The sequence below is a fragment of the Crinia signifera genome, chromosome 4, assembly GCF_055691185.1.
Source record: "Crinia signifera chromosome 4, ASM5569118v1, whole genome shotgun sequence".
In the NCBI taxonomy this organism is placed as follows: Eukaryota; Metazoa; Chordata; class Amphibia; order Anura; family Myobatrachidae; genus Crinia; species Crinia signifera.
Genome location: NC_139220.1, coordinates 241,221,851 through 241,244,728, shown reverse-complemented (window position 1 = coordinate 241,244,728; position 22,878 = coordinate 241,221,851). Strand labels below are relative to the sequence as shown.

Sequence of the window (22,878 nt, the reverse complement as noted above, 5' to 3'; positions counted from 1 at the left end):
CCAATGCCTGATCAGGCAAAAAATGCCCAAAGTTTTATAGGGTGTCCCCAAATGTCTACATGGGGTGGATGGCTGATGTCACATGATGTCAGCGCCCGCCCCCTCTTCAGTAGACTCTGACGGAAATAATAGTCAGTTTAGACTGACTTATATCCAAAGCAACCATCGATTGATTTCTCTCCCCTTCACCCGCATGTGAGGGGATGTGTTCGCGTACCTTCCCTTGCATGTTACTAAGGGAATTCGGCATCCAGGATGCAGACATTTGGCCAGGCGGCAAGTGTCGTTAAGCTGTTCGCTAAGCAGTGAATGACCACCGCCTAGCGAGCGGTACTGAATAACCCCCTTATTTCGAACCAGTTTGCAGACTCTATACACACATTCGATAGATAGATAGATAGATAGATAGATAGATAGATAGATAGAACAGCAGTCATTAAGCAAACTCTTTATTTGCAAAATATATTTTCACTCTTGTCTGATACCAGTATCATCAGTTATCAGCATTTATACTTTGTTTCAACCTTTGTATCTATATGAACACAGGAAAGGTTATATGAAACTTTGAGGCACAACACAAGCTTAAGAGCAAACTGTGCATGTATGATATACTGGATTTTTCCTATTAAAACGCAAAACTTATATTGCTTTTAGACAAAAATCCCTGTGTCCGACACAGTATTTGGAACACTGTTCCAATCTGAGTTGGATACAGGATTTTCCCCATTTACACTGCGGTGTCGCCCTGGAATATTCCGGATGCAGCACCTGAACCGCCGCGCTGATGGAATGTCCAGCACCAAGGTAAGCTGCTCCGTGCACCCCCTGAGGTGAATGGACAGACAGGCATACACACAGGCATCCATTCACCTCCTCCCTGGCTCTGCTGATGTCTGCACAGTACAGCAGATAGCAGCAGAGGCTGTGTACGCCCCCTGCCCAATCTCCATACTGGCCGCAGGACCCTGCGGGCGGGAGGTTGGGCTCCCCCATTGGTGTAAATGGGAGCCGGGCTGAATGACTCAGCATACCCATTTACACTGCCCCACGCCTGGATCCTCCCCATGTTACACCCTGGTCAAGAACAGGGTGGTAACATGGGGAGGATCCAGGTGTGGGTCCATTCACGGAGAAATGGACCCCTTTTTTTCAGTACCCCTTTTACACTGTCACTGACCCAGGTCCACAAGGCATAACCTGGGTATTTGCCTTAGTGTAAAAGGGGTATTAGAGGCAAAGGAGTATCTACCACAGGTGCGGGGGGGGGGGGGTGCAGCTGCTATGTGGCCCAGAGCTGAGAGGGGCCCACTTTTCCTGTCAAAGTTACATGTGCTGTATACATTTTTCAGCATTAGGTGATAAATAGGGGCCCTTTCAAACTTTTGCTATGGGGCCCACATGAACCTAGTTATGCCACTGATTAGAGGCATTGATTGAACAGTGTTAATCATTGAAACAGGATTATATGTTTATAGGAATACAAATGTGTAGACAATGCATAAAGACATCCCTGCTTCTAAATATACTGAGGGCCAGATGCACTAAGCTTCAAAAGTGATGAAATGGAGAGTGATAAAACCACAGGCCAATCAGCTCTTAACTGACATGTCACAGACTGTGTTTGAAAAACGTCAGACAGGAGCTGATTGGTTGGTTGTTTAACACACTCCATTTTATCACTTTTGAAGCTTTCTGCATCTATGTTGTATTTTTGATACGCGTCAGTAAGGGAGTGGGGGGCTGCTATCGGATCACTGGGCTCGCCTCCAAAGTGGAATTGTGGTGTTCCCTCTGACCACATGCCTTGAAGCTCCGCCCCTTCAAGGGCCGGACACGCCTCCGCACAGCTGGTCCCGATTTTAGATTTGCACAAGTTGGAAGGAATGTTTTAACTGTGTCTTGCCCATTACCTGCAACCAGTGATTCCAGGCAGTGTGCACCATGACCCCCAACCTCTTGACAGCCTATGGGACACTGCGGTTTAGGAAATAAATGCTCTCTGCATTCTGTAAAAGGTTCCTGGGTTGGGTATTGGGTAATACTTCATGGCTTGAGTTTCCAGGTAAGTGGACACTGATTTTTAGTTTGAACAAAAACCCATTTTGATGAGCAAAAACCCAGGTTTTTCAAGGCACTGGGAAAGTGGTATTATAGTTACAATGTAAGATTCATTCAACACAAAAGAAAACTCTTATAACCCTTTTGCATTGTACATCAAATTACCAGGTGAAGCAGTTCTACCTGGTAATATGTTCAGTGTGAAAGGGTCAACCCGGGTCTTAAATCCCAGGTCGCCGACCCTGGTCTTTACTAGAGTCGGAGACCCAGATATTGCGACCTCGGTTGACCCTTTCACACTGAAGGAATACCCGTATAATTCAGCAAATTACAGGGTTGATATTTTTAACCAGGTAATTTGCTCCTCAGTGTGAAAGGGTAAATGCCAAATAAATGCCGGGTAATGCTGGGTTGCATATATGAAAATGACAGGTAAATGCTGGGTTGCATATATGAAAGTCGTAGCAGGTTTCTTTCTCATAGCAAACTCTTCCTGCTGGTCATTTGAAACGTGTCCTGAAAAAAATAGTTGGAAACAAGAGAATATGCAGTTTTTACATCAAATGTAAAAGGGGCAGTTATTGGGTTGTAAACCTGATAAGCGTAGTTACATCACACTGTAATGTTGGACATAAGTATTATTAAAGGCTTTCACAAAACATACAGCAAATGAACAATTCTGCAAATTTTGTACACATAGGACCTTATTCCAGGGTTGCCTACCTAACACTCTCCTTCAGGGAGAAAATGCTCTGTTCCTGGCCTTCCCTAGTAATGTATGATTGCCATCACCTGTGGTGAAACACCTTTCTTATCAATTACCTAGCTCCACACAGCTGATGACAATCATACATTACCAGGGAAGTCTAGGAACAGAGCATTTTTTCCCACATGGAGAGAGTCAGGTAGGCAACCCTGCTCAAAACAGATTTATAGGTGCCCATACACGATGCGATTATCGCATGCGTTTTGTACTTTTAAAGTACAAAACACATCACACGTGCGATAATCGCACCGTGTACCTGCGGGGATGCGATGCGCGTACCCGCAGGTACAATTTTGTTAAGCACAAAAAGTATCTGCAGGCAAAGGTACTTTTTGTGCTTCATTGCATTGCGTCGCATCAGTACAGGAGTACATGCGATGCGATGAGTACCTATTAACTTAAAAAAAAAAGTGGCTAAAATCGCATCTCACCGCATCGTACCCGCAAAGTACAGTACATCGCATCGCATCCACTTCAAGTGCCAAAATCGCATGGCAGCTTGAAGTACAAAAAGCACAGCACACAAAATTGGTGTGTGTATAGGCACCAAGTCTAATTCTACATGGGCTCCTCAGTAGGGAACAGGATTAAAACGAAATACTACTACTTTAACAGCAGGTGGCAGTACTTGCTCATTTTATAGTCGAATTCAGTACAAATAATTCTGCACTGCATTATATACGAAACTGAAGTTTTAAAAAAACGGTACTCTTTACTTAGTTGGGCGCCCGTCGCGGTCATCGCGGGTACATTTATGTCCGACCTTTTCATGCCCTACTATCCACTAGGGCGTGGAGTGAGAATAGAATAGTGTGGCGAGCGCAGCGAGCCACCGAGCCCGAAGCGTGGCGAGCGGACGCGGATACCTTCACAGTTATACGCGTCCCCTCGCAGGCTTCACAGGTGTCCGTGGCGACGCGGACACCTGTGAAGCCCGCGAGGGGACGCGTCTACCTGTGAAGGTATCCGCGTCCCCTCGCGGGGCTCGCCACGCTTCGGGCTCGGTGGCTCGCTGCGCTCGCCACACTATTCTATTCTCACTCCACGCCCTAGTGGATAGTAGGGCATGAAAAGGTCGGAGGACGCGTACCGCCGCCCCTCGCGGGCTCGCTGCGCTCGCCACGCTTCGGGTTGGCGTGGATCGTGGGGTGGCGTTAAAAATTGGGGGGGACATTTAAGGGTTAATTGTGCCTATTTGGGCTCTGTGGCCCATTTAACATTGATTCCTATGGCCAAATCGGGTCCATTGAGGCATTTAACAGTAAAATCGCGGTCAATCAGCCTTTTTAACATTGTTCCCTATGGGAAAATCGCGGTCATCGCGGGCATCGCGGCCATCCCGATTTACCCGCGATGCCCGCGATGACCGCGATTTTTTCCCCCGACGCCCGCGATTTCAATCGCTGGCGCCCATCTAGGTAAAGAGTACCAAAAAAACACACTAATATTCTAAGCATAACAAATCAGAATCACATTATTTTAACTTATTTTATACATTTTTTTTGTCTAAAATTGTCGCTACCATCTCACAAGCATTATTACCTACTAAAATATAGTGAGGCTTTAGAATATCCACCAATGGTTTTATTAATACTCAGAGATTCACTTCAGAAGCCTTTGTGTGTGTGTGTCCTACTAATCACATCAAATCATTGACAGGTTTCATGACAGTAATAAGATAAGCTAATCACATTATAATCAGCATGTGATAAGATAGCTTTGTGATTGTGTAATAATACTTGCTAATGATGGGAATGTGCTCACTTAAGCAGCCCATACACGCTGCGATGCGGGCTGTCCCGATGTGTGCTTTGAGGTGCGCGCTCCCGCTGCACCTCATCGCACAGTACAGAAAGTATGTGCTTGCACAACATGTGCACAGACAATGCAATGCGATGTGATCCGTGCTAATTAAGCACGCCCGTATCGGGGCGTGTATGGGCAGCATTATTCCCCTTTTCCACTGGGTCGCACCCAAAATGTTGTACTCGGGTGCAACCTGGCTTGCAAATTATTTATTTATTAACAGTTTCTTATATAGCGCACACATATTCCGCAGCGCTTTCCAGAGTATAGTTGAACATTCACATCAGTCCCTGCCCCAGTGGAGCTTACAATCTATATTCCCTACCACATGCACAAGCACGCACAGACATTATAGGGTTAATTTTTGTTGGAAGCCAATTAACCTACCAGTATATTTTTGGATTGTGGGAGGAAACCAGAGTACCCGGGGGAAACCCGGGGAGAATATACAAACTCTGCACAGTTAGGGCCATGGTGGGTGTTGAGCCCATGACCTCAGCGCTGTGAGGCAGTAATGCTAACCATTACACCAAATGCTTTCCCATTAGAAATCTGACCCAGCATAAAGCTGGGCGGTGATGTCAGTGGGAGGCGGGGCCAGGGCGCCGCTGGGAGATGAGAACATCTCCCAGCAGTGGCTTCGGATGCGGGACCATTTGTCTACAACAAGAAGATAGACAGCCATTAGATCGACACCATTAGTTCAACAACTCAATAGGTCGACATGCCATTAGGTCGACATGCCATTAGGTCGACATGCCATTAGGTCAACACTGCCATTAGGTAGACAGTGTCTAGGTCGACAGTCAAAATGTCGACATGGTTTTTTTCACTGTTTTTTTACAAAAAATGTCGACACAGTCGACATGGACACAGTTTGAAGTGAACCGCTTCGCTCGCGATTATAATCTAACTCCACGCCGTAGTGGATAGTAGGGCATGAAATACTGCCTGTCGGCACATGTCGGTTCAAAAAAACTGTGAAAAAAACCATGTCGACCTAATGGCAGTGTCGACCTAATGGCATGTCGACCTAATGGTATGTCAACCTAAAAGCATGTTGACTTATTGAGTTGTCGAACTAATGGTGTCGACCTAATGGCTGTCTATCTTCTTGTTGTAGACAAATAGTCCGGATACCGAAGATAGATAATTGTAGTTAAATAAAGCACTAACCACATAGCTTCTTCTGATTTTTTAAAATACAACCTGTAAAATGAGAGTTAAAGCTGATTGGATACTGCATTATATCACTCCATGCGTCGAGTTTTTCGTGATTTTTTTAAAAACCAACTTCTTCGATACACTTATACCCCTTTCACGCTGCACTTGTAAAACGGTATATTGCCTTTTTTTAACATTTCAACACGTTTAAGGCTGCAGTGGGAAAGTGCAAGAGTTCATTTACCGGTTAAAGATAACCGGTATTTCAAAACATTTAAAAAGCAGAGTCCTACATGTTTCAGAGACGTTTTTTATGCAGTGAGAATGGCTCTGAAATGGTATTTAGCAAAAAAACAACAGACTACAGACCTGTGATAGGCTGTCCCCTGCATTCTGCCTTGAAATGTGTTGAGAGGATCAAAACGGGTTGACTGATGTGAATGGTATTTAAATGGTATTTAAAACGGTAATCTACTGCAATGTCAAGGCTCAGACCCATATTAAATACCGTTTTAAAATGCCGTATTTTTTAAACCTTTAGGCAGTGTGAAAGTGGTATCAGACTAATGTAGGGTACACACTACGACGACCTTCTCACGATGCACAGGCAGGCGGGACCAGTGGGTGACAGGGAGAGGCAGAGGGTGACAACATAAGGCAGTGGGAGGCAGGGGCGGGCTGGGCCGGGGGGCAGAGTGCCACATGCCCCCCGGGCCGGTAGATACTGGCTAGGACTCGGCCGGCTGTGTGCATCTTGCGCACCCCAGCTGCCGCAGCCGTCGCCGCCTCCGAGTCCAGCCGCGCAGACAGCCTTCTCTTCTGCAAGGGGACGGACCCTCCAAAAATGGCTGCCGCCTTGGAGGAGACAGACACTAGAGGTACTGCCATACCTCTAGTGTCTGTCAGTGTAGCCAGCATAGGCGTGCGCACGGGGGTGCCGGCGCTGCAGCGCTGCCTCCCACACCTCGGCCCGCCCACACACTTTCTTCCTGTGCGGCGCACAGTTTTCGACCCTACCACGCTGTTGACACAGCGCAGCACCGGTACCATTAATAAGTAGCTGCTGCAGTGCAGCTTCATCACCACAGACGGCCCCTACACCGATCAGCAACAGACCGAGGCAGAGCCCAGGCAAGAACTTGCATGCTAAATGTATATATATATAGTCATGTATGAACTTCAGAACTTCTAGTTTCCAGCAGCACTCCCACAGACTTGCACAATATATCACTCGGACACGGAGATTAACGCTGGTGCAAGTCCGTGGGAGTGCTGCTGGAAACTAGAAGGCTACATTGCTAATTACTGAGCACCCCGCCAGTTACTTTCCTGATCCATTGAGTGCTGGCCTGTCAAGTATCTCTCTCTCTCTCTGCCTTCCGCTGTCTCTGTCTCTCTCTCTCTCCCTCTCTCTAGATATCTGTTGTGTTTTTTTTTTTTGGGGGGGGGGGGGGGGGTTTACTATTATTATTATTTTTTTTTGGGGGGGGGGGGGGATTTTCATCCACCCATTTTATTATACTGTGTATAATATATATATATATATATATATATATATATATATATATATATATATATATATACAGGGGGGGGTGGGCGGCACTCACGCGGGTTTTCTCAAATAAAGCACTACCAGACGGGTAATGAAGTCGACCTTTATCAAGGAGTGACGTCCGAAACGTCGACTTCATTACCCGTCTGGTAGTGCTTTATTTGAGAAAACCCGCGTGAGTGCCGCCCACCCCCCCTGTATCCATTTTCTTGGCAGCTGCACCCCGGTCAGTGGGACTTATTGGATTACGGCGTGCCAGTCATCCCCCCCATATATACAGTATATATATATCTCAAATGGCATCACTCCAGTGCAAATAGCATTACCAGTGCTGTAATGTGCTTTTGTCAAGCATCTGTACTGTATATTGTGTGACTTCTGTGTATAACACTCTACCTTTTCGGGCGCATATAAATACTACTGGCATGTAATTAGTATAATTTTTTTTATTTTATTGGTGTATTTTATGGTTGTTTTTGTTGGTTTGGTTGATTTTTTTTTTTTTAAATCATGCTGGCCACACATTCTAATCCTACAATAGTGTATATATACTGGTCGTCAGAATACAATGCTGGTATCCCAATAGAGGGAATCCTGACAGCTGTCAGGTAGGTATACTGTACTTATCCTCCCCCTTTACCCTCCCTCACTTCCTGCTGCCTAGCCCTGCCCTAGTAGCCTAATACTATCTGTCCCCACTACTCTAATCCCCGTGCCCCAGCACCGAAACATATCCACACTGCAGACTAACCCTAACCCCACCTTCTAAGTAACTAACCCGAAACCACTGTTACCCTAACCTTCCCCCTCCCACAGCCTACCTCTAAGTTCCCCCATTGAGCCTAACCTCCCCACCCCCCTTTCCCGACCTAATGCTAATATTTTTTGTTTTGTTCTCTTGCAAATGTAAAATATTTAATTTGCTGCATTAGTTTTGCAGAAATAAATGTGGGTATTCTTATGTCTGACAGTGAGCATGTAGGTAAGCAGCAGTTATTTGGTAAAATATGTAATAGGCATCATTATGTGTAATGGGCATTACGGTGTGACGTAGTGTGTTTATTGGGCATTACGTTGTTGGCATTATGTGTAATGGGCATTACGGTGTGTGGCATTACGGTGTGTGGCATTATGGCATTGGCATTATGTGTAATGGGTATTATGCTGTGTGGTATTATGTGTAATGGGTATTATGCTGTGTGGTATTATGGTTATTGGGCATTACGTTGTTGCCTTTATGTGTATTGGGCATAACGGTGTGTGGTATTATGTGTAATGGGTATTAAGGTGTGTGGCATTATGTTTATTGGGCATTACGTTGTTGGCGTTATGTGTAATGGGCATTATGGTGTGTGGCATTATGTTTAATTGGCATTACGGTGTGTGGCATTATGTTTAATTGGCATTATGGTGTGTGGCATGATGGCATTGGCATTATGTGTAATGGGCATTATGGTGTGTGGTATTATGTTTATTGGGCATTACGTTGTTGGCTTTATGTGCAGAGCCAGATTAAGGTCTAAATGGGCCTGGAACTGAAAATTATCAAGGGCCTATTATGCGCAATAATAGGGGTTGCGGCTAGCATCTAATAATGTGGGGGACGTTACCAGTGTTCTGGTTGGGTGGTCTGCTCATGGGTGTGTCTCTATTTGTGTAAATACTTTCAAATAATTATATATGCCTGGAAAACGCAGGGGGCTGGCATAAGAAAAATGCAGGGAGATATATTGGCGGGTGCACTCCAAAGGTGCACCCGCAGGACGCCGATGTCCTAAGATACTTGAGGGGTGAGGCGGCACTCCAGTCATAAAAAAATACTGAAAGCCGAAACTTGGTAGACAGTATGTCAGCACCTTTTATGTGGTAACCTAAGTTTACCACACCATATACCCCTTATACAAATCATGCAACACAATAGTAACCACCTTATGCTGAACTTGCTTCTTACACATTATGCCACATGGAATGAGACAAAATTCACACCGATTGAGCAAAAATTCACGATATGCCACACAGATTAAGGCAAAATTCACATTTTGCCACATGGATTGAGCCAAAATACACACTATACCAGGCATGTCCAAACAGTGGTCCTCCAGCTGTTGTGAAACTACATGTCCCAGCATGCCTTGACATTCCCTAATTGCAAAACTGTGGCAATGCATGATGGGACTTGTAGTTTCACAGCTGGAGGGCCATAGTTTGGACATGCCTGCACTATACCAAACAGATTGAGCAATAATGCACAATATGCTTCATAAATAGGGGCATTGCGCGCGAAAAGGCGCACATTAAAAATTTACACCATAATGCTCATTACATGTTAAGCCGCACACCATAATCTCCATTACGTATTATGCCAAACACCATAATGCCTATTAAAAATTATGCTACATAAGTGTTGAATACCTACATGCTCATTGCCAGGGGTTCCATGCTCATTGCCATGTGGGATTACATGCTCATTGCCAAGGGGGAATACATGCTCGCGGTAACTGGGGGACAGTCGCCGCCAGGCAGAAATGACAGCCATTAACAGCCGGGCAGAGAACAGGGGGCTGCCCGGCTGTATTTAGAGCACTGCATGTCCCGGCTATTTGAAATAATACCCCTTATATACCAGAAAATGCAGCGAATATGGTCCCAGGATCTTGCAGGGACATTCTCGGACTGGCCCCTTTTACACAAGCCTAGTCCCTGCATTTTCTGGTGTGAGGGGGAGAGAAAACCACCCCCGCCCCCCTTTAAACAACCAGCTAAATCTTCGGAACCAACTGACCCATTTACATGTAGCCTTCAGATGATTTTGGTCCAGTGAAACTGGCCCGTTTGGTTCCAGAGAAATCTGCCCTCAAACAACATGAACAGCCATGAAATTACATTTCAGAAATGAAAAAAAAAAAAGGTTTTACCTGCAATATCTCTAGAACCAATGAACCCATGTGGACCAGGTATCAGATTGAAGGCCCAGCGATTTGGGTTCGACTGAGATCAACCTCAAGTTTCTGTGATGCTGTAGGGCAGACCTGGCCAAAAGGTAGATCCTGATCTACCAGTAGATCTTGGGGCATCCGCTGGTAGATCACAGCCAAATTAACAAAATACACGTGAACTTGAACATCTGACGTTTCAGAATGCCAGCTCCCGGTAGTGCCCCTGATGTCATGACGGCACCGGAGTGCTGTGAAGAGCCCTCTGCAGCTGCTATATATCAGTATGGCCCCACACCCACATATGCTGGGCTTACCGCTCTGTACCAGCACAGAGGCTCCTAACAGCACCAAGTACATCCTGACCGACTCCTGAATGTAGTGTGTCGGGTGTAATTGTCTGATATGGGTGGTACAGTGGCTGCAGGCTGATGCTGCTGTAGTACAGCTGCCGCCTGCTCCGTTAATATGATACAATACCAGAGTGGTTCCGTGCTTGTGTCCTGGTTATCAGTCGCTGGCTGACTAATAGATCCTATAACAGAAGAAAATGGCTGTCGGACCACGGTGTAACAAATTATGAGCAATCACAAATATTCTGTTCAGTCAGCAGTCAGATGCGGGTACTTGGACCACATATAGAAAGATCACAAAGAGAGAAAAAGACAGACTGCGCTAAAATAGAAATCAAATGTAATCCAAAAATAAACATAAAGGTATCAAAGCAATTCAAATACAAAATAAAATATAACAATATAATTTCATTTGAAGGTCACTATGGCCAGTATTAGTAATACTATTAGTAATCCAATCACATATAGCATCTACCATTCTTATATATGTGATTATATAACTAATAGTAGAGAAACGTGTATGCTGCATGGGTGTATATTGTGTGTAGGTATTTTAGCAATTGTCCGTGTTGATCGCCCCTGCGAATGTGGGGCAGAGATTTGGCTGTCCTGCAAGGCGTAAGACTTAAGGCCCCTATACATTAGGCCGACTTGTCCTAGGGACAAGTCTGACCCAATTTACCTGCAAGCCGCCCGGCAGCTCCCCGGGAGGCTCACATACAATTTGGCACTTGATGTGCCATTTTTTACATGGGATAAATCGCATGCGATTTATCCCATGTAAAAAAAAACCCGGGGAGCTGCAGGGCGGTGAGGAGTAGTGGGGGCGGGCAGCGGCAGTAGTGGGGGCGGGCAGCGGCGGCGGTGGTGGGGGCAGGCAGCGGCGGCGGTGGTGGGGGCGGGTAGCGGTGGTGGGGGCGGGCGGCGCCACTACGCGTCCCGTCCCGTCCCCGCTGCTGCTATGTGTAAGTACACTGCCCGGCCAGGTCAGTCAGCAGCACTCGCCGGCGCTCAGGGACCCGCTGCCCGCCCCACTGCTCCCCCGGTGTCTGCATGCATATGCCTGTCAGGTGGCAAGCATATGCATACAGGGAGGTTGGACGTGATCGTATGTACAGACCGTCCGACCTCCCTGATCCGGTCCGATGCGCACGGGACCGCGGATCGGATCAGATATCACACACCTACGATTTTGGGCCGATTTCACCCGATTATCGGCACAAAGTGCCGAAATCGGATGAAATCGGCCCAAAATCGCATAGTGTATGGGGGCCTTTACTTTTACCGAGCGAATGATTTTAAGCTCAATCAGTCCGAGCGCTCTCACAGTGGAGCGAAGCCACCGCCCAGCACATGTAGGCACCACCCCAGTATACGCCCCGATTACCGCCCAGTTGTGCCCTCGCCAATCCATACGCCCACATTACGACTACTCTGCACGAGTTTGTTCGCTAGCGTATTTCTACTCGTAAGGTCGCGAGTGTGCACGGTTGCCCAAACCTACACATGCGCCTTGCGAATGGTACGCATGCGCAGTGGGCTAAGATACACTATGCAAATGAATTGGTGTCCGAGCGAGGCAAGCAGAATGTGGCCCTATGTGTGTAAGAGCGGTCAGCAAAACAAAATCTATTGTGGGAAGCATAGGGCCTGTGAGCCTGGTTCAGAGGTGGATGCTATGTATGTATGTATGTATGTATATATATACATATATGTATGTATGTATGCATGTGTGTATGTATATGTATGTGTGTGTGTGTGTATGTATGTATGTATGTATATGTATGTGTGTGTATATGTATGTATGCAGGGCCGGCCACTGGAGGGCGGCAGTTCGCCCCTCGCCCCCCGTGCAAAGGGGGTCCATGCCGGCTTCTGACAGGAGCCTGCAGTGGTGTCCTTGCTGCGCGGGTACCTGCGGCGCTGAGTATAAAGCTGGCGGCGGTGGCGGTCCCTTCAGTGAATAAGAAATAACTAGCGATATGCGGCGGCGCGGGAAGCGCTTCTGTTTTGAAAACATTGGCCGCACGGCGCACGCTGATTGGCTGAGATTCACGCTGATTGTGCAGTTCTTGATTCTTATGTATTTATATCTACAGAAATATACAGTTACCATCTCTACTGGCAGCAATGCCGTGTGCAACTGTGCCCGCCATCGTACAGTTAGATTTACGGGTCTGCAGTAAGGGTTTCCGGTACTTTCATGCATGCGGAATAGCAAAACTAAATATCAGTATATGGGCCACCTCCGAATCAGGCCCATTGACAATGGTAGATCTCTGCTAAATATGTGAACTAAAAGTAGATCCCGCATACCTCCCAACATGACCCATTCCAGGAGGGACAAAATGCTCTGCTCCTGGACTTGCTGCCAGTGGTAGTTGTAGATGTGGGACTGCACCAATGTCACAAATTCAATAAGGGGAGCCACACCTGCCAGTGAGTCCAGACTGTGGTGTTTAAGGTGGCAGTTGGTGGGGCTCCCCTATCTGAATTGTGGACTGTGCTGCAGCCCTGCAACTGCCACTGATATGAATGTCCAGAAAGAGAGCATCTTGTCTCTCCTGGAATGGGTTATGATGGGAGGTCACCCCTGCTAGAATACAATGTAATTACAGTGAAAATTGTGTTCATATAAAACCTCACATTACCAAAGATTTATAGGGAAATCCTGCCATCAAATAATACATTAGATTCTGATGTGAATGTAATATTTAAAGTGAGAAGTTAAATCACATTTCCCTCAGATCAGCCATGCAAAAGATAAAGGAGCTGTGATGTCATAATGGGCCTCAAACCACAAACTGGCCAATCAGGTGGGGTCTGTGAGGTCATAGTGATGTCATAATCAGGGCTATACTGAGGCTGTCTCACTCATTCACCTCACAGAACTCCGGGCAGTGCGCATCTCACCAGCAGGAGGACATACTCACATAAGGTTAGTGACTGGACAGAGATAAGGGCAGTTTAGCACGATGCGGCGGTAGACTCGGAGCGTGACTACTGTAATATATGACTGATCACCTGACCGACAGGACAGTATTGGATAATAACAAATCTCCCACCTAGGGGGGCAGTACTAAGCAGCCACTAGGGCTGTGCCTGGGACACCTAAGGGCGGTGTCTGGATGGCGCTGGATAAACCCTGTATGGAGCGGTTAGGACGTGTCGCAAGGCACAAATGTGTCCTACTATGCTGCATCAAGTCCCCGTACGGATCCCTACTTATTAATGTGCAGAGGTGGGAGAGATGTATACGGTGCTGTACCCATTACTTTGTTATTATCTGATACTGTTGTTATAGCTTTATCATAGTTTGGGCTCCATGTAAGAGTGATACTAAATCCTGGCAGCATATTGTGTTAGTGTCCATGTGATACACAGGATATGCCGCTGGTATTTACCATCACACACAGTATCTTTCCAGCGAGGACCAGCGGTGTCCCCTCCTCCGCTGTATCCTCCGCTGTGTTGCCAGCAGCCTGTTGGCAATGGGTTACTGACTAATGCACATACATGACGGCCGTCTGTGTATGTGTATAGAGATCAGACCCGGTGGGGACATAGGAAACAGAGTTAGAGCTGTCCTATATATATCATTGCAGCCCTAACCCCTTATAGCACCAGAGACGAGTCCTAAAGGGGTTCTGGCTGATTCTTACATGGAGTCCTAATACTAATGGGTAGCTAGCTACCTTGTCTCTTTCCCCCTACCTTGTCTCTCTCACCCCCTACCTTGTCTGTCTCGCCCCTTTTACCTTGTCTGTCTCTCCCCCCTACCTTGTCTCTCCCCCCATTACTTTGGACATGCGCGTGCCCCCCGGTGCCATCGGGTGCGTTCTTCATCATCTGGGAAAAAAGTTAAAATACAGATTTGGGGTGACAGAAGGGATGACGGGTTATATAAGGTTAGTGGGTGGGTGGTTTGGGCAAACTCTGCAAAGTCTCTTAATGCCTAGAGGGACGGGCAGTCCGTCAGCCATGGGTCCCCAGAGGTTTCCCCCACAGGGGGTTTTTCCTCTCCTGAGTGCTGATGGATGACTCTTCATGAGTCATGTGGCTTCCACCATCTTGTTCCTCTTATAGGACAAGTGTGTAAGAGTTCTGGAACAATCCTGTTCCAGTATTCTCTATTTTATAATGCAGAGCAAAAATAATATATACATTTTACTTAAAATAAAAGTTTGAATTTATTTATTAAATATATTTTGTATGAATTTGTCTTTATTTATATTAATAAATGCTCCAAAAGGTCAGGAGGTCGCAGTGAGGGCTGGTGGGTAAATGAGATTAGAGGTGGTAATGGAAAGTAAATGGAGTAGGCTTACACCCTGATCACTGAGGTGACCATACAAATGGGAGGGGCGTATGGAGTAGGCTTACACCCTGATCACTGAGGTGACCATACAAATGGGAGGGGCGTATGGAGTAGGCTTACACCCTGATCACTGAGGTGACCATACAAATGGGAGGGGCGTATGGAGTAGGCTTACACCCTGATCACTGAGGTGACCATATATATACAAATAAAAACAAGATTTAACAAAGGAAGAAGAAGAAGAAGAAGAAGAAGAAGAAGAAGAAGAATTATATTTCTACAGTATTTTTCTCCAGTTCGGCACAGGACACGTTACAGATAACATGAACATATTACAGAAGTTTAGGTTTTCAGAGAATTCAGAAACAATGAATAAAATACAAAGGTGTGACAGACATTTTGTGTTATCGATGCCAAGGATTATTCCTCTTACGCACATTGGGATTAGGAGAGATCATTGCATAATTAACAGAACCAGTCACGGCTCTTTCTACACAGGAGAGTCCCAGGCGAGGCGGCCATCTTGGACGCACTACGTAGGTTAAAATGTGCAATTAGCAATACATGACAATAGAACATACAAGGGTAAAATAAAAAGCAACCTATACCCCTTTCCCATCGCACCTACTGTGATTACCAGGTTCATGCCGGTTTCTTGCCGGTTCGACCCGGTAATTGGTGCGATGTGAAAGGGGTTACTGGGTCCTGCAAAGCAACACTGCAATATGAACCAGTAAAAAAGAAGGGTTCTTACTGGTTCGTTGCTGTGTTGCTTTGCGGTGTGAACAGGTTAATAAGGTCGAGTGACTTGTTTCCCGTTCACACCAATGGAGGAGGCAGTGCTTGGAGCAGCGCCAGCACTAAGCGTTGCCTCCTCCACCTCCCCCGATGATGCTCTGCCACGCCCCTGGGTGAGGTCAGCGAACCGGCAATATTGGCAGTTCGCTGAGGGTATGTGAACAGAGTAAAATGCAGGGATTCAGTATTGAATCCCGGCGGTCGGGATCCCGGCGTTCAGAAGGCCGAAATCCTGACAAGGGGGGGACGGGGATCACCCCCCTTTGCCAGAGCCAGATTAAGGTCTAAATGGGCCTGGAACTGAAAATTATCAAGGGCCTATTATGCGCAATAATAGGGGTTGCGGCTAGCATCTAATAATGTGGGGGACGTTACCAGTGTTCTGGTTGGGTGGTCTGCTCATGGGTGTGTCTCTATTTGTGTAAATACTTTCAAATAATTATATATGCCTGGAAAACGCAGGGGGCTGGCATAAGAAAAATGCAGGGAGATATATTGGCGGGTGCACTCCAAAGGTGCACCCGCAGGACGCCGATGTCCTAAGATACTTGAGGGGTGAGGCGGCACTCCAGTCATAAAAAAATACTGAAAGCCGAAACTTGGTAGACAGTATGTCAGCACCTTTTATGTGGTAACCTAAGTTTACCACACCATATACCCCTTATACAAATCATGCAACACAATAGTAACCCCTTATACTGTACTTGCTTCTTACACATTATGCCACATGGAATGAGACAAAATTCACACCGATTGAGCAAAAATTCACGATATGCCACACAGATTAAGGCAAAATTCACATTTTGCCACATGGATTGAGCCAAAATACACACTATACCAGGCATGTCCAAACAGTGGTCCTCCAGCTGTTGTGAAACTACATGTCCCAGCATGCCTTGACATTCCCTAATTGCAAAACTGTGGCAATGCATGATGGGACTTGTAGTTTCACAGCTGGAGGGCCATAGTTTGGACATGCCTGCACTATACCAAACAGATTGAGCAATAATGCACAATATGCTTCATAAATAGGGGCATTGCGCGCGAAAAGGCGCACATTAAAAATTTACACCATAATGCTCATTACATGTTAAGCCGCACACCATAATCTCCATTACGTATTATGCCAAACACCATAATGCCTATTAAAAATTATGCTACATAAGTGTTGAATACCTACATGCTCATTGCCAGGGGTTCCATGCTCATTGCCATGTGGGATTACATGCTCATTGCCAAGGGGGAATACATGCTCGCGGTAACTGGGGGACAGTCGCCGCCAGGCAGAAATGACAGCCATTAACAGCCGGGCAGAGAACAGGGGGCTGCCCGGCTGTATTTAGAGCACTGCATGTCCCGGCTATTTGAAATAATACCCCTTATATACCAGAAAATGCAGCGAATATGGTCCCAGGATCTTGCAGGGACATTCTCGGACTGGCCCCTTTTACACAAGCCTAGTCCCTGCATTTTCTGGTGTGAGGGGGAGAGAAAACCACCCCCGCCCCCCTTTAAACAACCAGCTAAATCTTCGGAACCAACTGACCCATTTACATGTAGCCTTCAGATGATTTTGGTCCAGTGAAACTGGCCCGTTTGGTTCCAGAGAAATCTGCCCTCAAACAACATGAACAGCCATGAAATTACATTTCAGAAATGAAAAAAAAAAAAAGTTTTACCTGCAATATCTCTAGAACCAATGAACCCATGTGGACCAGGTATCAGATTGAAGGCCCAGCGATTTGGGTTCGACTGAGATCAACCTCAAGTTTCTGTGATGCTGTAGGGCAGACCTGGCCAAAAGGTAGATCCTGATCTACCAGTAGATCTTGGGGCATCCGCTGGTAGATCACAGCCAAATTAACAAAATACACGTGAACTTGAACATCTGACGTTTCAGAATGCCAGCTCCCGGTAGTGCCCCTGATGTCATGACGGCACCGGAGTGCTGTGAAGAGCCCTCTGCAGCTGCTATATATCAGTATGGCCCCACACCCACATATGCTGGGCTTACCGCTCTGTACCAGCACAGAGGCTCCTAACAGCACCAAGTACATCCTGACCGACTCCTGAATGTAGTGTGTCGGGTGTAATTGTCTGATATGGGTGGTACAGTGGCTGCAGGCTGATGCTGCTGTAGTACAGCTGCCGCCTGCTCCGTTAATATGATACAATACCAGAGTGGTTCCGTGCTTGTGTCCTGGTTATCAGTCGCTGGCTGACTAATAGATCCTATAACAGAAGAAAATGGCTGTGCGCTGTCGGACCACGGTGTAACAAATTATGAGCAATCACAAATATTCTGTTCAGTCAGCAGTCAGATGCGGGTACTTGGACCACATATAGAAAGATCACAAAGAGAGAAAAAGACAGACTGCGCTAAAATAGAAATCAAATGTAATCCAAAAATAAACATAAAGGTATCAAAGCAATTCAAATACAAAATAAAATATAACAATATAATTTCATTTGAAGGTCACTATGGCCAGTATTAGTAATACTATTAGTAATCCAATCACATATAGCATCTACCATTCTTATATATGTGATTATATAACTAATAGTAGAGAAACGTGTATGCTGCATGGGTGTATATTGTGTGTAGGTATTTTAGCAATTGTCCGTGTTGATCGCCCCTGCGAATGTGGGGCAGAGATTTGGCTGTCCTGCAAGGCGTAAGACTTAAGGCCCCTATACATTAGGCCGACTTGTCCTAGGGACAAGTCTGACCCAATTTACCTGCAAGCCGCCCGGCAGCTCCCCGGGAGGCTCACATACAATTTGGCACTTGATGTGCCATTTTTTACATGGGATAAATCGCATGCGATTTATCCCATGTAAAAAAAAACCCGGGGAGCTGCAGGGCGGTGAGGAGTAGTGGGGGCGGGCAGCGGCAGTAGTGGGGGCGGGCAGCGGCGGCGGTGGTGGGGGCAGGCAGCGGCGGCGGTGGTGGGGGCGGGCAGCGGTGGTGGGGGCGGGCGGCGCCACTACGCGTCCCGTCCCGTCCCCGCTGCTGCTATGTGTAAGTACACTGCCCGGCCAGGTCAGTCAGCAGCACTCGCCGGCGCTCAGGGACCCGCTGCCCGCCCCACTGCTCCCCCGGTGTCTGCATGCATATGCCTGTCAGGTGGCAAGCATATGCATACAGGGAGGTTGGACGTGATCGTATGTACAGACCGTCCGACCTCCCTGATCCGGTCCGATGCGCACGGGACCGCGGATCGGATCAGATATCACACACCTACGATTTTGGGCCGATTTCACCCGATTATTGGCACAAAGTGCCGAAATCGGATGAAATCGGCCCAAAATCGCATAGTGTATGGGGGCCTTTACTTTTACCGAGCGAATGATTTTAAGCTCAATCAGTCCGAGCGCTCTCACAGTGGAGCGAAGCCACCGCCCAGCACATGTAGTCACCACCCCAGTATACGCCCCGATTACCGCCCAGTTGTGCCCTCGCCAATCCATACGCCCACATTACGACTACTCTGCACGAGTTTGTTCGCTAGCGTATTTCTACTCGTAAGGTCGCGAGTGTGCACGGTTGCCCAAACCTACACATGCGCCTTGCGAATGGTACGCATGCGCAGTGGGCTAAGATACACTATGCAAATGAATTGGTGTCCGAGCGAGGCAAGCAGAATGTGGCCCTATGTGTGTAAGAGCGGTCAGCAAAACAAAATCTATTGTGGGAAGCATAGGGCCTGTGAGCCTGGTTCAGAGGTGGATGCTATGTATGTATGTATGTATGTATATATATACATATATGTATGTATGTATGCATGTGTGTATGTATATGTATGTGTGTGTGTGTGTATGTATGTATGTATGTATATGTATGTGTGTGTATATGTATGTATGCAGGGCCGGCCACTGGAGGGCGGCAGTTCGCCCCTCGCCCCCCGTGCAAAGGGGGTCCATGCCGGCTTCTGACAGGAGCCTGCAGTGGTGTCCTTGCTGCGCGGGTACCTGCGGCGCTGAGTATAAAGCTGGCGGCGGTGGCGGTCCCTTCAGTGAATAAGAAATAACTAGCGATATGCGGCGGCGCGGGAAGCGCTTCTGTTTTGAAAACATTGGCCGCACGGCGCACGCTGATTGGCTGAGATTCACGCTGATTGTGCAGTTCTTGATTCTTATGTATTTATATCTACAGAAATATACAGTTACCATCTCTACTGGCAGCAATGCCGTGTGCAACTGTGCCCGCCATCGTACAGTTAGATTTACGGGTCTGCAGTAAGGGTTTCCGGTACTTTCATGCATGCGGAATAGCAAAACTAAATATCAGTATATGGGCCACCTCCGAATCAGGCCCATTGACAATGGTAGATCTCTGCTAAATATGTGAACTAAAAGTAGATCCCGCATACCTCCCAACATGACCCATTCCAGGAGGGACAAAATGCTCTGCTCCTGGACTTGCTGCCAGTGGTAGTTGTAGATGTGGGACTGCACCAATGTCACAAATTCAATAAGGGGAGCCACACCTGCCAGTGAGTCCAGACTGTGGTGTTTAAGGTGGCAGTTGGTGGGGCTCCCCTATCTGAATTGTGGACTGTGCTGCAGCCCTGCAACTGCCACTGATATGAATGTCCAGAAAGAGAGCATCTTGTCTCTCCTGGAATGGGTTATGATGGGAGGTCACCCCTGCTAGAATACAATGTAATTACAGTGAAAATTGTGTTCATATAAAACCTCACATTACCAAAGATTTATAGGGAAATCCTGCCATCAAATAATACATTAGATTCTGATGTGAATGTAATATTTAAAGTGAGAAGTTAAATCACATTTCCCTCAGATCAGCCATGCAAAAGATAAAGGAGCTGTGATGTCATAATGGGCCTCAAACCACAAACTGGCCAATCAGGTGGGGTCTGTGAGGTCATAGTGATGTCATAATCAGGGCTATACTGAGGCTGTCTCACTCATTCACCTCACAGAACTCCGGGCAGTGCGCATCTCACCAGCAGGAGGACATACTCACATAAGGTTAGTGACTGGACAGAGATAAGGGCAGTTTAGCACGATGCGGCGGTAGACTCGGAGCGTGACTACTGTAATATATGACTGATCACCTGACCGACAGGACAGTATTGGATAATAACAAATCTCCCACCTAGGGGGGCAGTACTAAGCAGCCACTAGGGCTGTGCCTGGGACACCTAAGGGCGGTGTCTGGATGGCGCTGGATAAACCCTGTATGGAGCGGTTAGGACGTGTCGCAAGGCACAAATGTGTCCTACTATGCTGCATCAAGTCCCCGTACGGATCCCTACTTATTAATGTGCAGAGGTGGGAGAGATGTATACGGTGCTGTACCCATTACTTTGTTATTATCTGATACTGTTGTTATAGCTTTATCATAGTTTGGGCTCCATGTAAGAGTGATACTAAATCCTGGCAGCATATTGTGTTAGTGTCCATGTGATACACAGGATATGCCGCTGGTATTTACCATCACACACAGTATCTTTCCAGCGAGGACCAGCGGTGTCCCCTCCTCCGCTGTATCCTCCGCTGTGTTGCCAGCAGCCTGTTGGCAATGGGTTACTGACTAATGCACATACATGACGGCCGTCTGTGTATGTGTATAGAGATCAGACCCGGTGGGGACATAGGAAACAGAGTTAGAGCTGTCCTATATATATCATTGCAGCCCTAACCCCTTATAGCACCAGAGACGAGTCCTAAAGGGGTTCTGGCTGATTCTTACATGGAGTCCTAATACTAATGGGTAGCTAGCTACCTTGTCTCTTTCCCCCTACCTTGTCTCTCTCACCCCCTACCTTGTCTGTCTCGCCCCTTTTACCTTGTCTGTCTCTCCCCCCTACCTTGTCTCTCCCCCCATTACTTTGGACATGCGCGTGCCCCCCGGTGCCATCGGGTGCGTTCTTCATCATCTGGGAAAAAAGTTAAAATACAGATTTGGGGTGACAGAAGGGATGACGGGTTATATAAGGTTAGTGGGTGGGTGGTTTGGGCAAACTCTGCAAAGTCTCTTAATGCCTAGAGGGACGGGCAGTCCGTCAGCCATGGGTCCCCAGAGGTTTCCCCCACAGGGGGTTTTTCCTCTCCTGAGTGCTGATGGATGACTCTTCATGAGTCATGTGGCTTCCACCATCTTGTTCCTCTTATAGGACAAGTGTGTAAGAGTTCTGGAACAATCCTGTTCCAGTATTCTCTATTTTATAATGCAGAGCAAAAATAATATATACATTTTACTTAAAATAAAAGTTTGAATTTATTTATTAAATATATTTTGTATGAATTTGTCTTTATTTATATTAATAAATGCTCCAAAAGGTCAGGAGGTCGCAGTGAGGGCTGGTGGGTAAATGAGATTAGAGGTGGTAATGGAAAGTAAATGGAGTAGGCTTACACCCTGATCACTGAGGTGACCATACAAATGGGAGGGGCGTATGGAGTAGGCTTTACACCCTGATCACTGAGGTGACCATACAAATGGGAGGGGCGTATGGAGTAGGCTTACACCCTGATCACTGAGGTGACCATACAAATGGGAGGGGCGTATGGAGTAGGCTTACACCCTGATCACTGATGTGACCATACAAATGGGAGGGGCTTATGGAGTAGGCTTACACCCTGATCACTGAGGTGACCATATAAATGGGAGGGGCGTATGGAGTAAGTTTTCACCCCGATCACTGAGCTGACCATACAAATGGGCGGGGCTTATGGAGTAGGTTTATACCCCGAACACTGAGGTAACCATACAAATGGGCGGGGCTTATGGAGTAAGTTTACACCCCGATCACTGAGCTGACTATACAAATGGGCGGGGCTTATGGAGTAATGAATCAATGCCTCCGACTAATATGTGCTCAAGGTTTGGTAGGGAAACATTATATTTGTATGTGTTGTATGTGAATAATGCAAGTCGGTTATATGATATATGGGTTATTAACTCCTGATAAATAATAATAATAATAATAATATATACAAATAAAAACAAGATTTAACAAAGGAAGAAGAAGAAGAAGAAGAATTATATTTCTACAGTATTTTTCTCCAGTTCGGCACAGGACACGTTACAGATAACATGAACATATTACAGAAGTTTAGGTTTTCAGAGAATTCAGAAACAATGAATAAAATACAAAGGT

At 46.7% G+C, this 22,878-nt stretch overlaps 2 long non-coding RNA genes across 2 annotated transcripts in view; both read left to right on the top strand.

Moving 5' to 3' along the window:
- LOC146075176 (uncharacterized) overlaps positions 1-14,838 on the top strand; it is a 32,342-nt gene extending 17,504 nt beyond the window's left edge. The window contains exon 2 of the long non-coding RNA XR_014473516.1: positions 13,522-14,838. This is a non-coding gene — a long non-coding RNA (uncharacterized LOC146075176). The remainder of the gene's footprint in view (positions 1-13,521) is intronic.
- A 4,233-nt stretch (positions 14,839-19,071) lies between these two features.
- LOC146075175 (uncharacterized) lies at positions 19,072-22,011 on the top strand. Its single transcript, XR_014473515.1, has 2 exons — positions 19,072-20,621; positions 20,695-22,011. It is a non-coding gene; the product is annotated as an uncharacterized LOC146075175 (long non-coding RNA).
- The last annotated feature ends 867 nt before the right edge of the window (positions 22,012-22,878 follow it).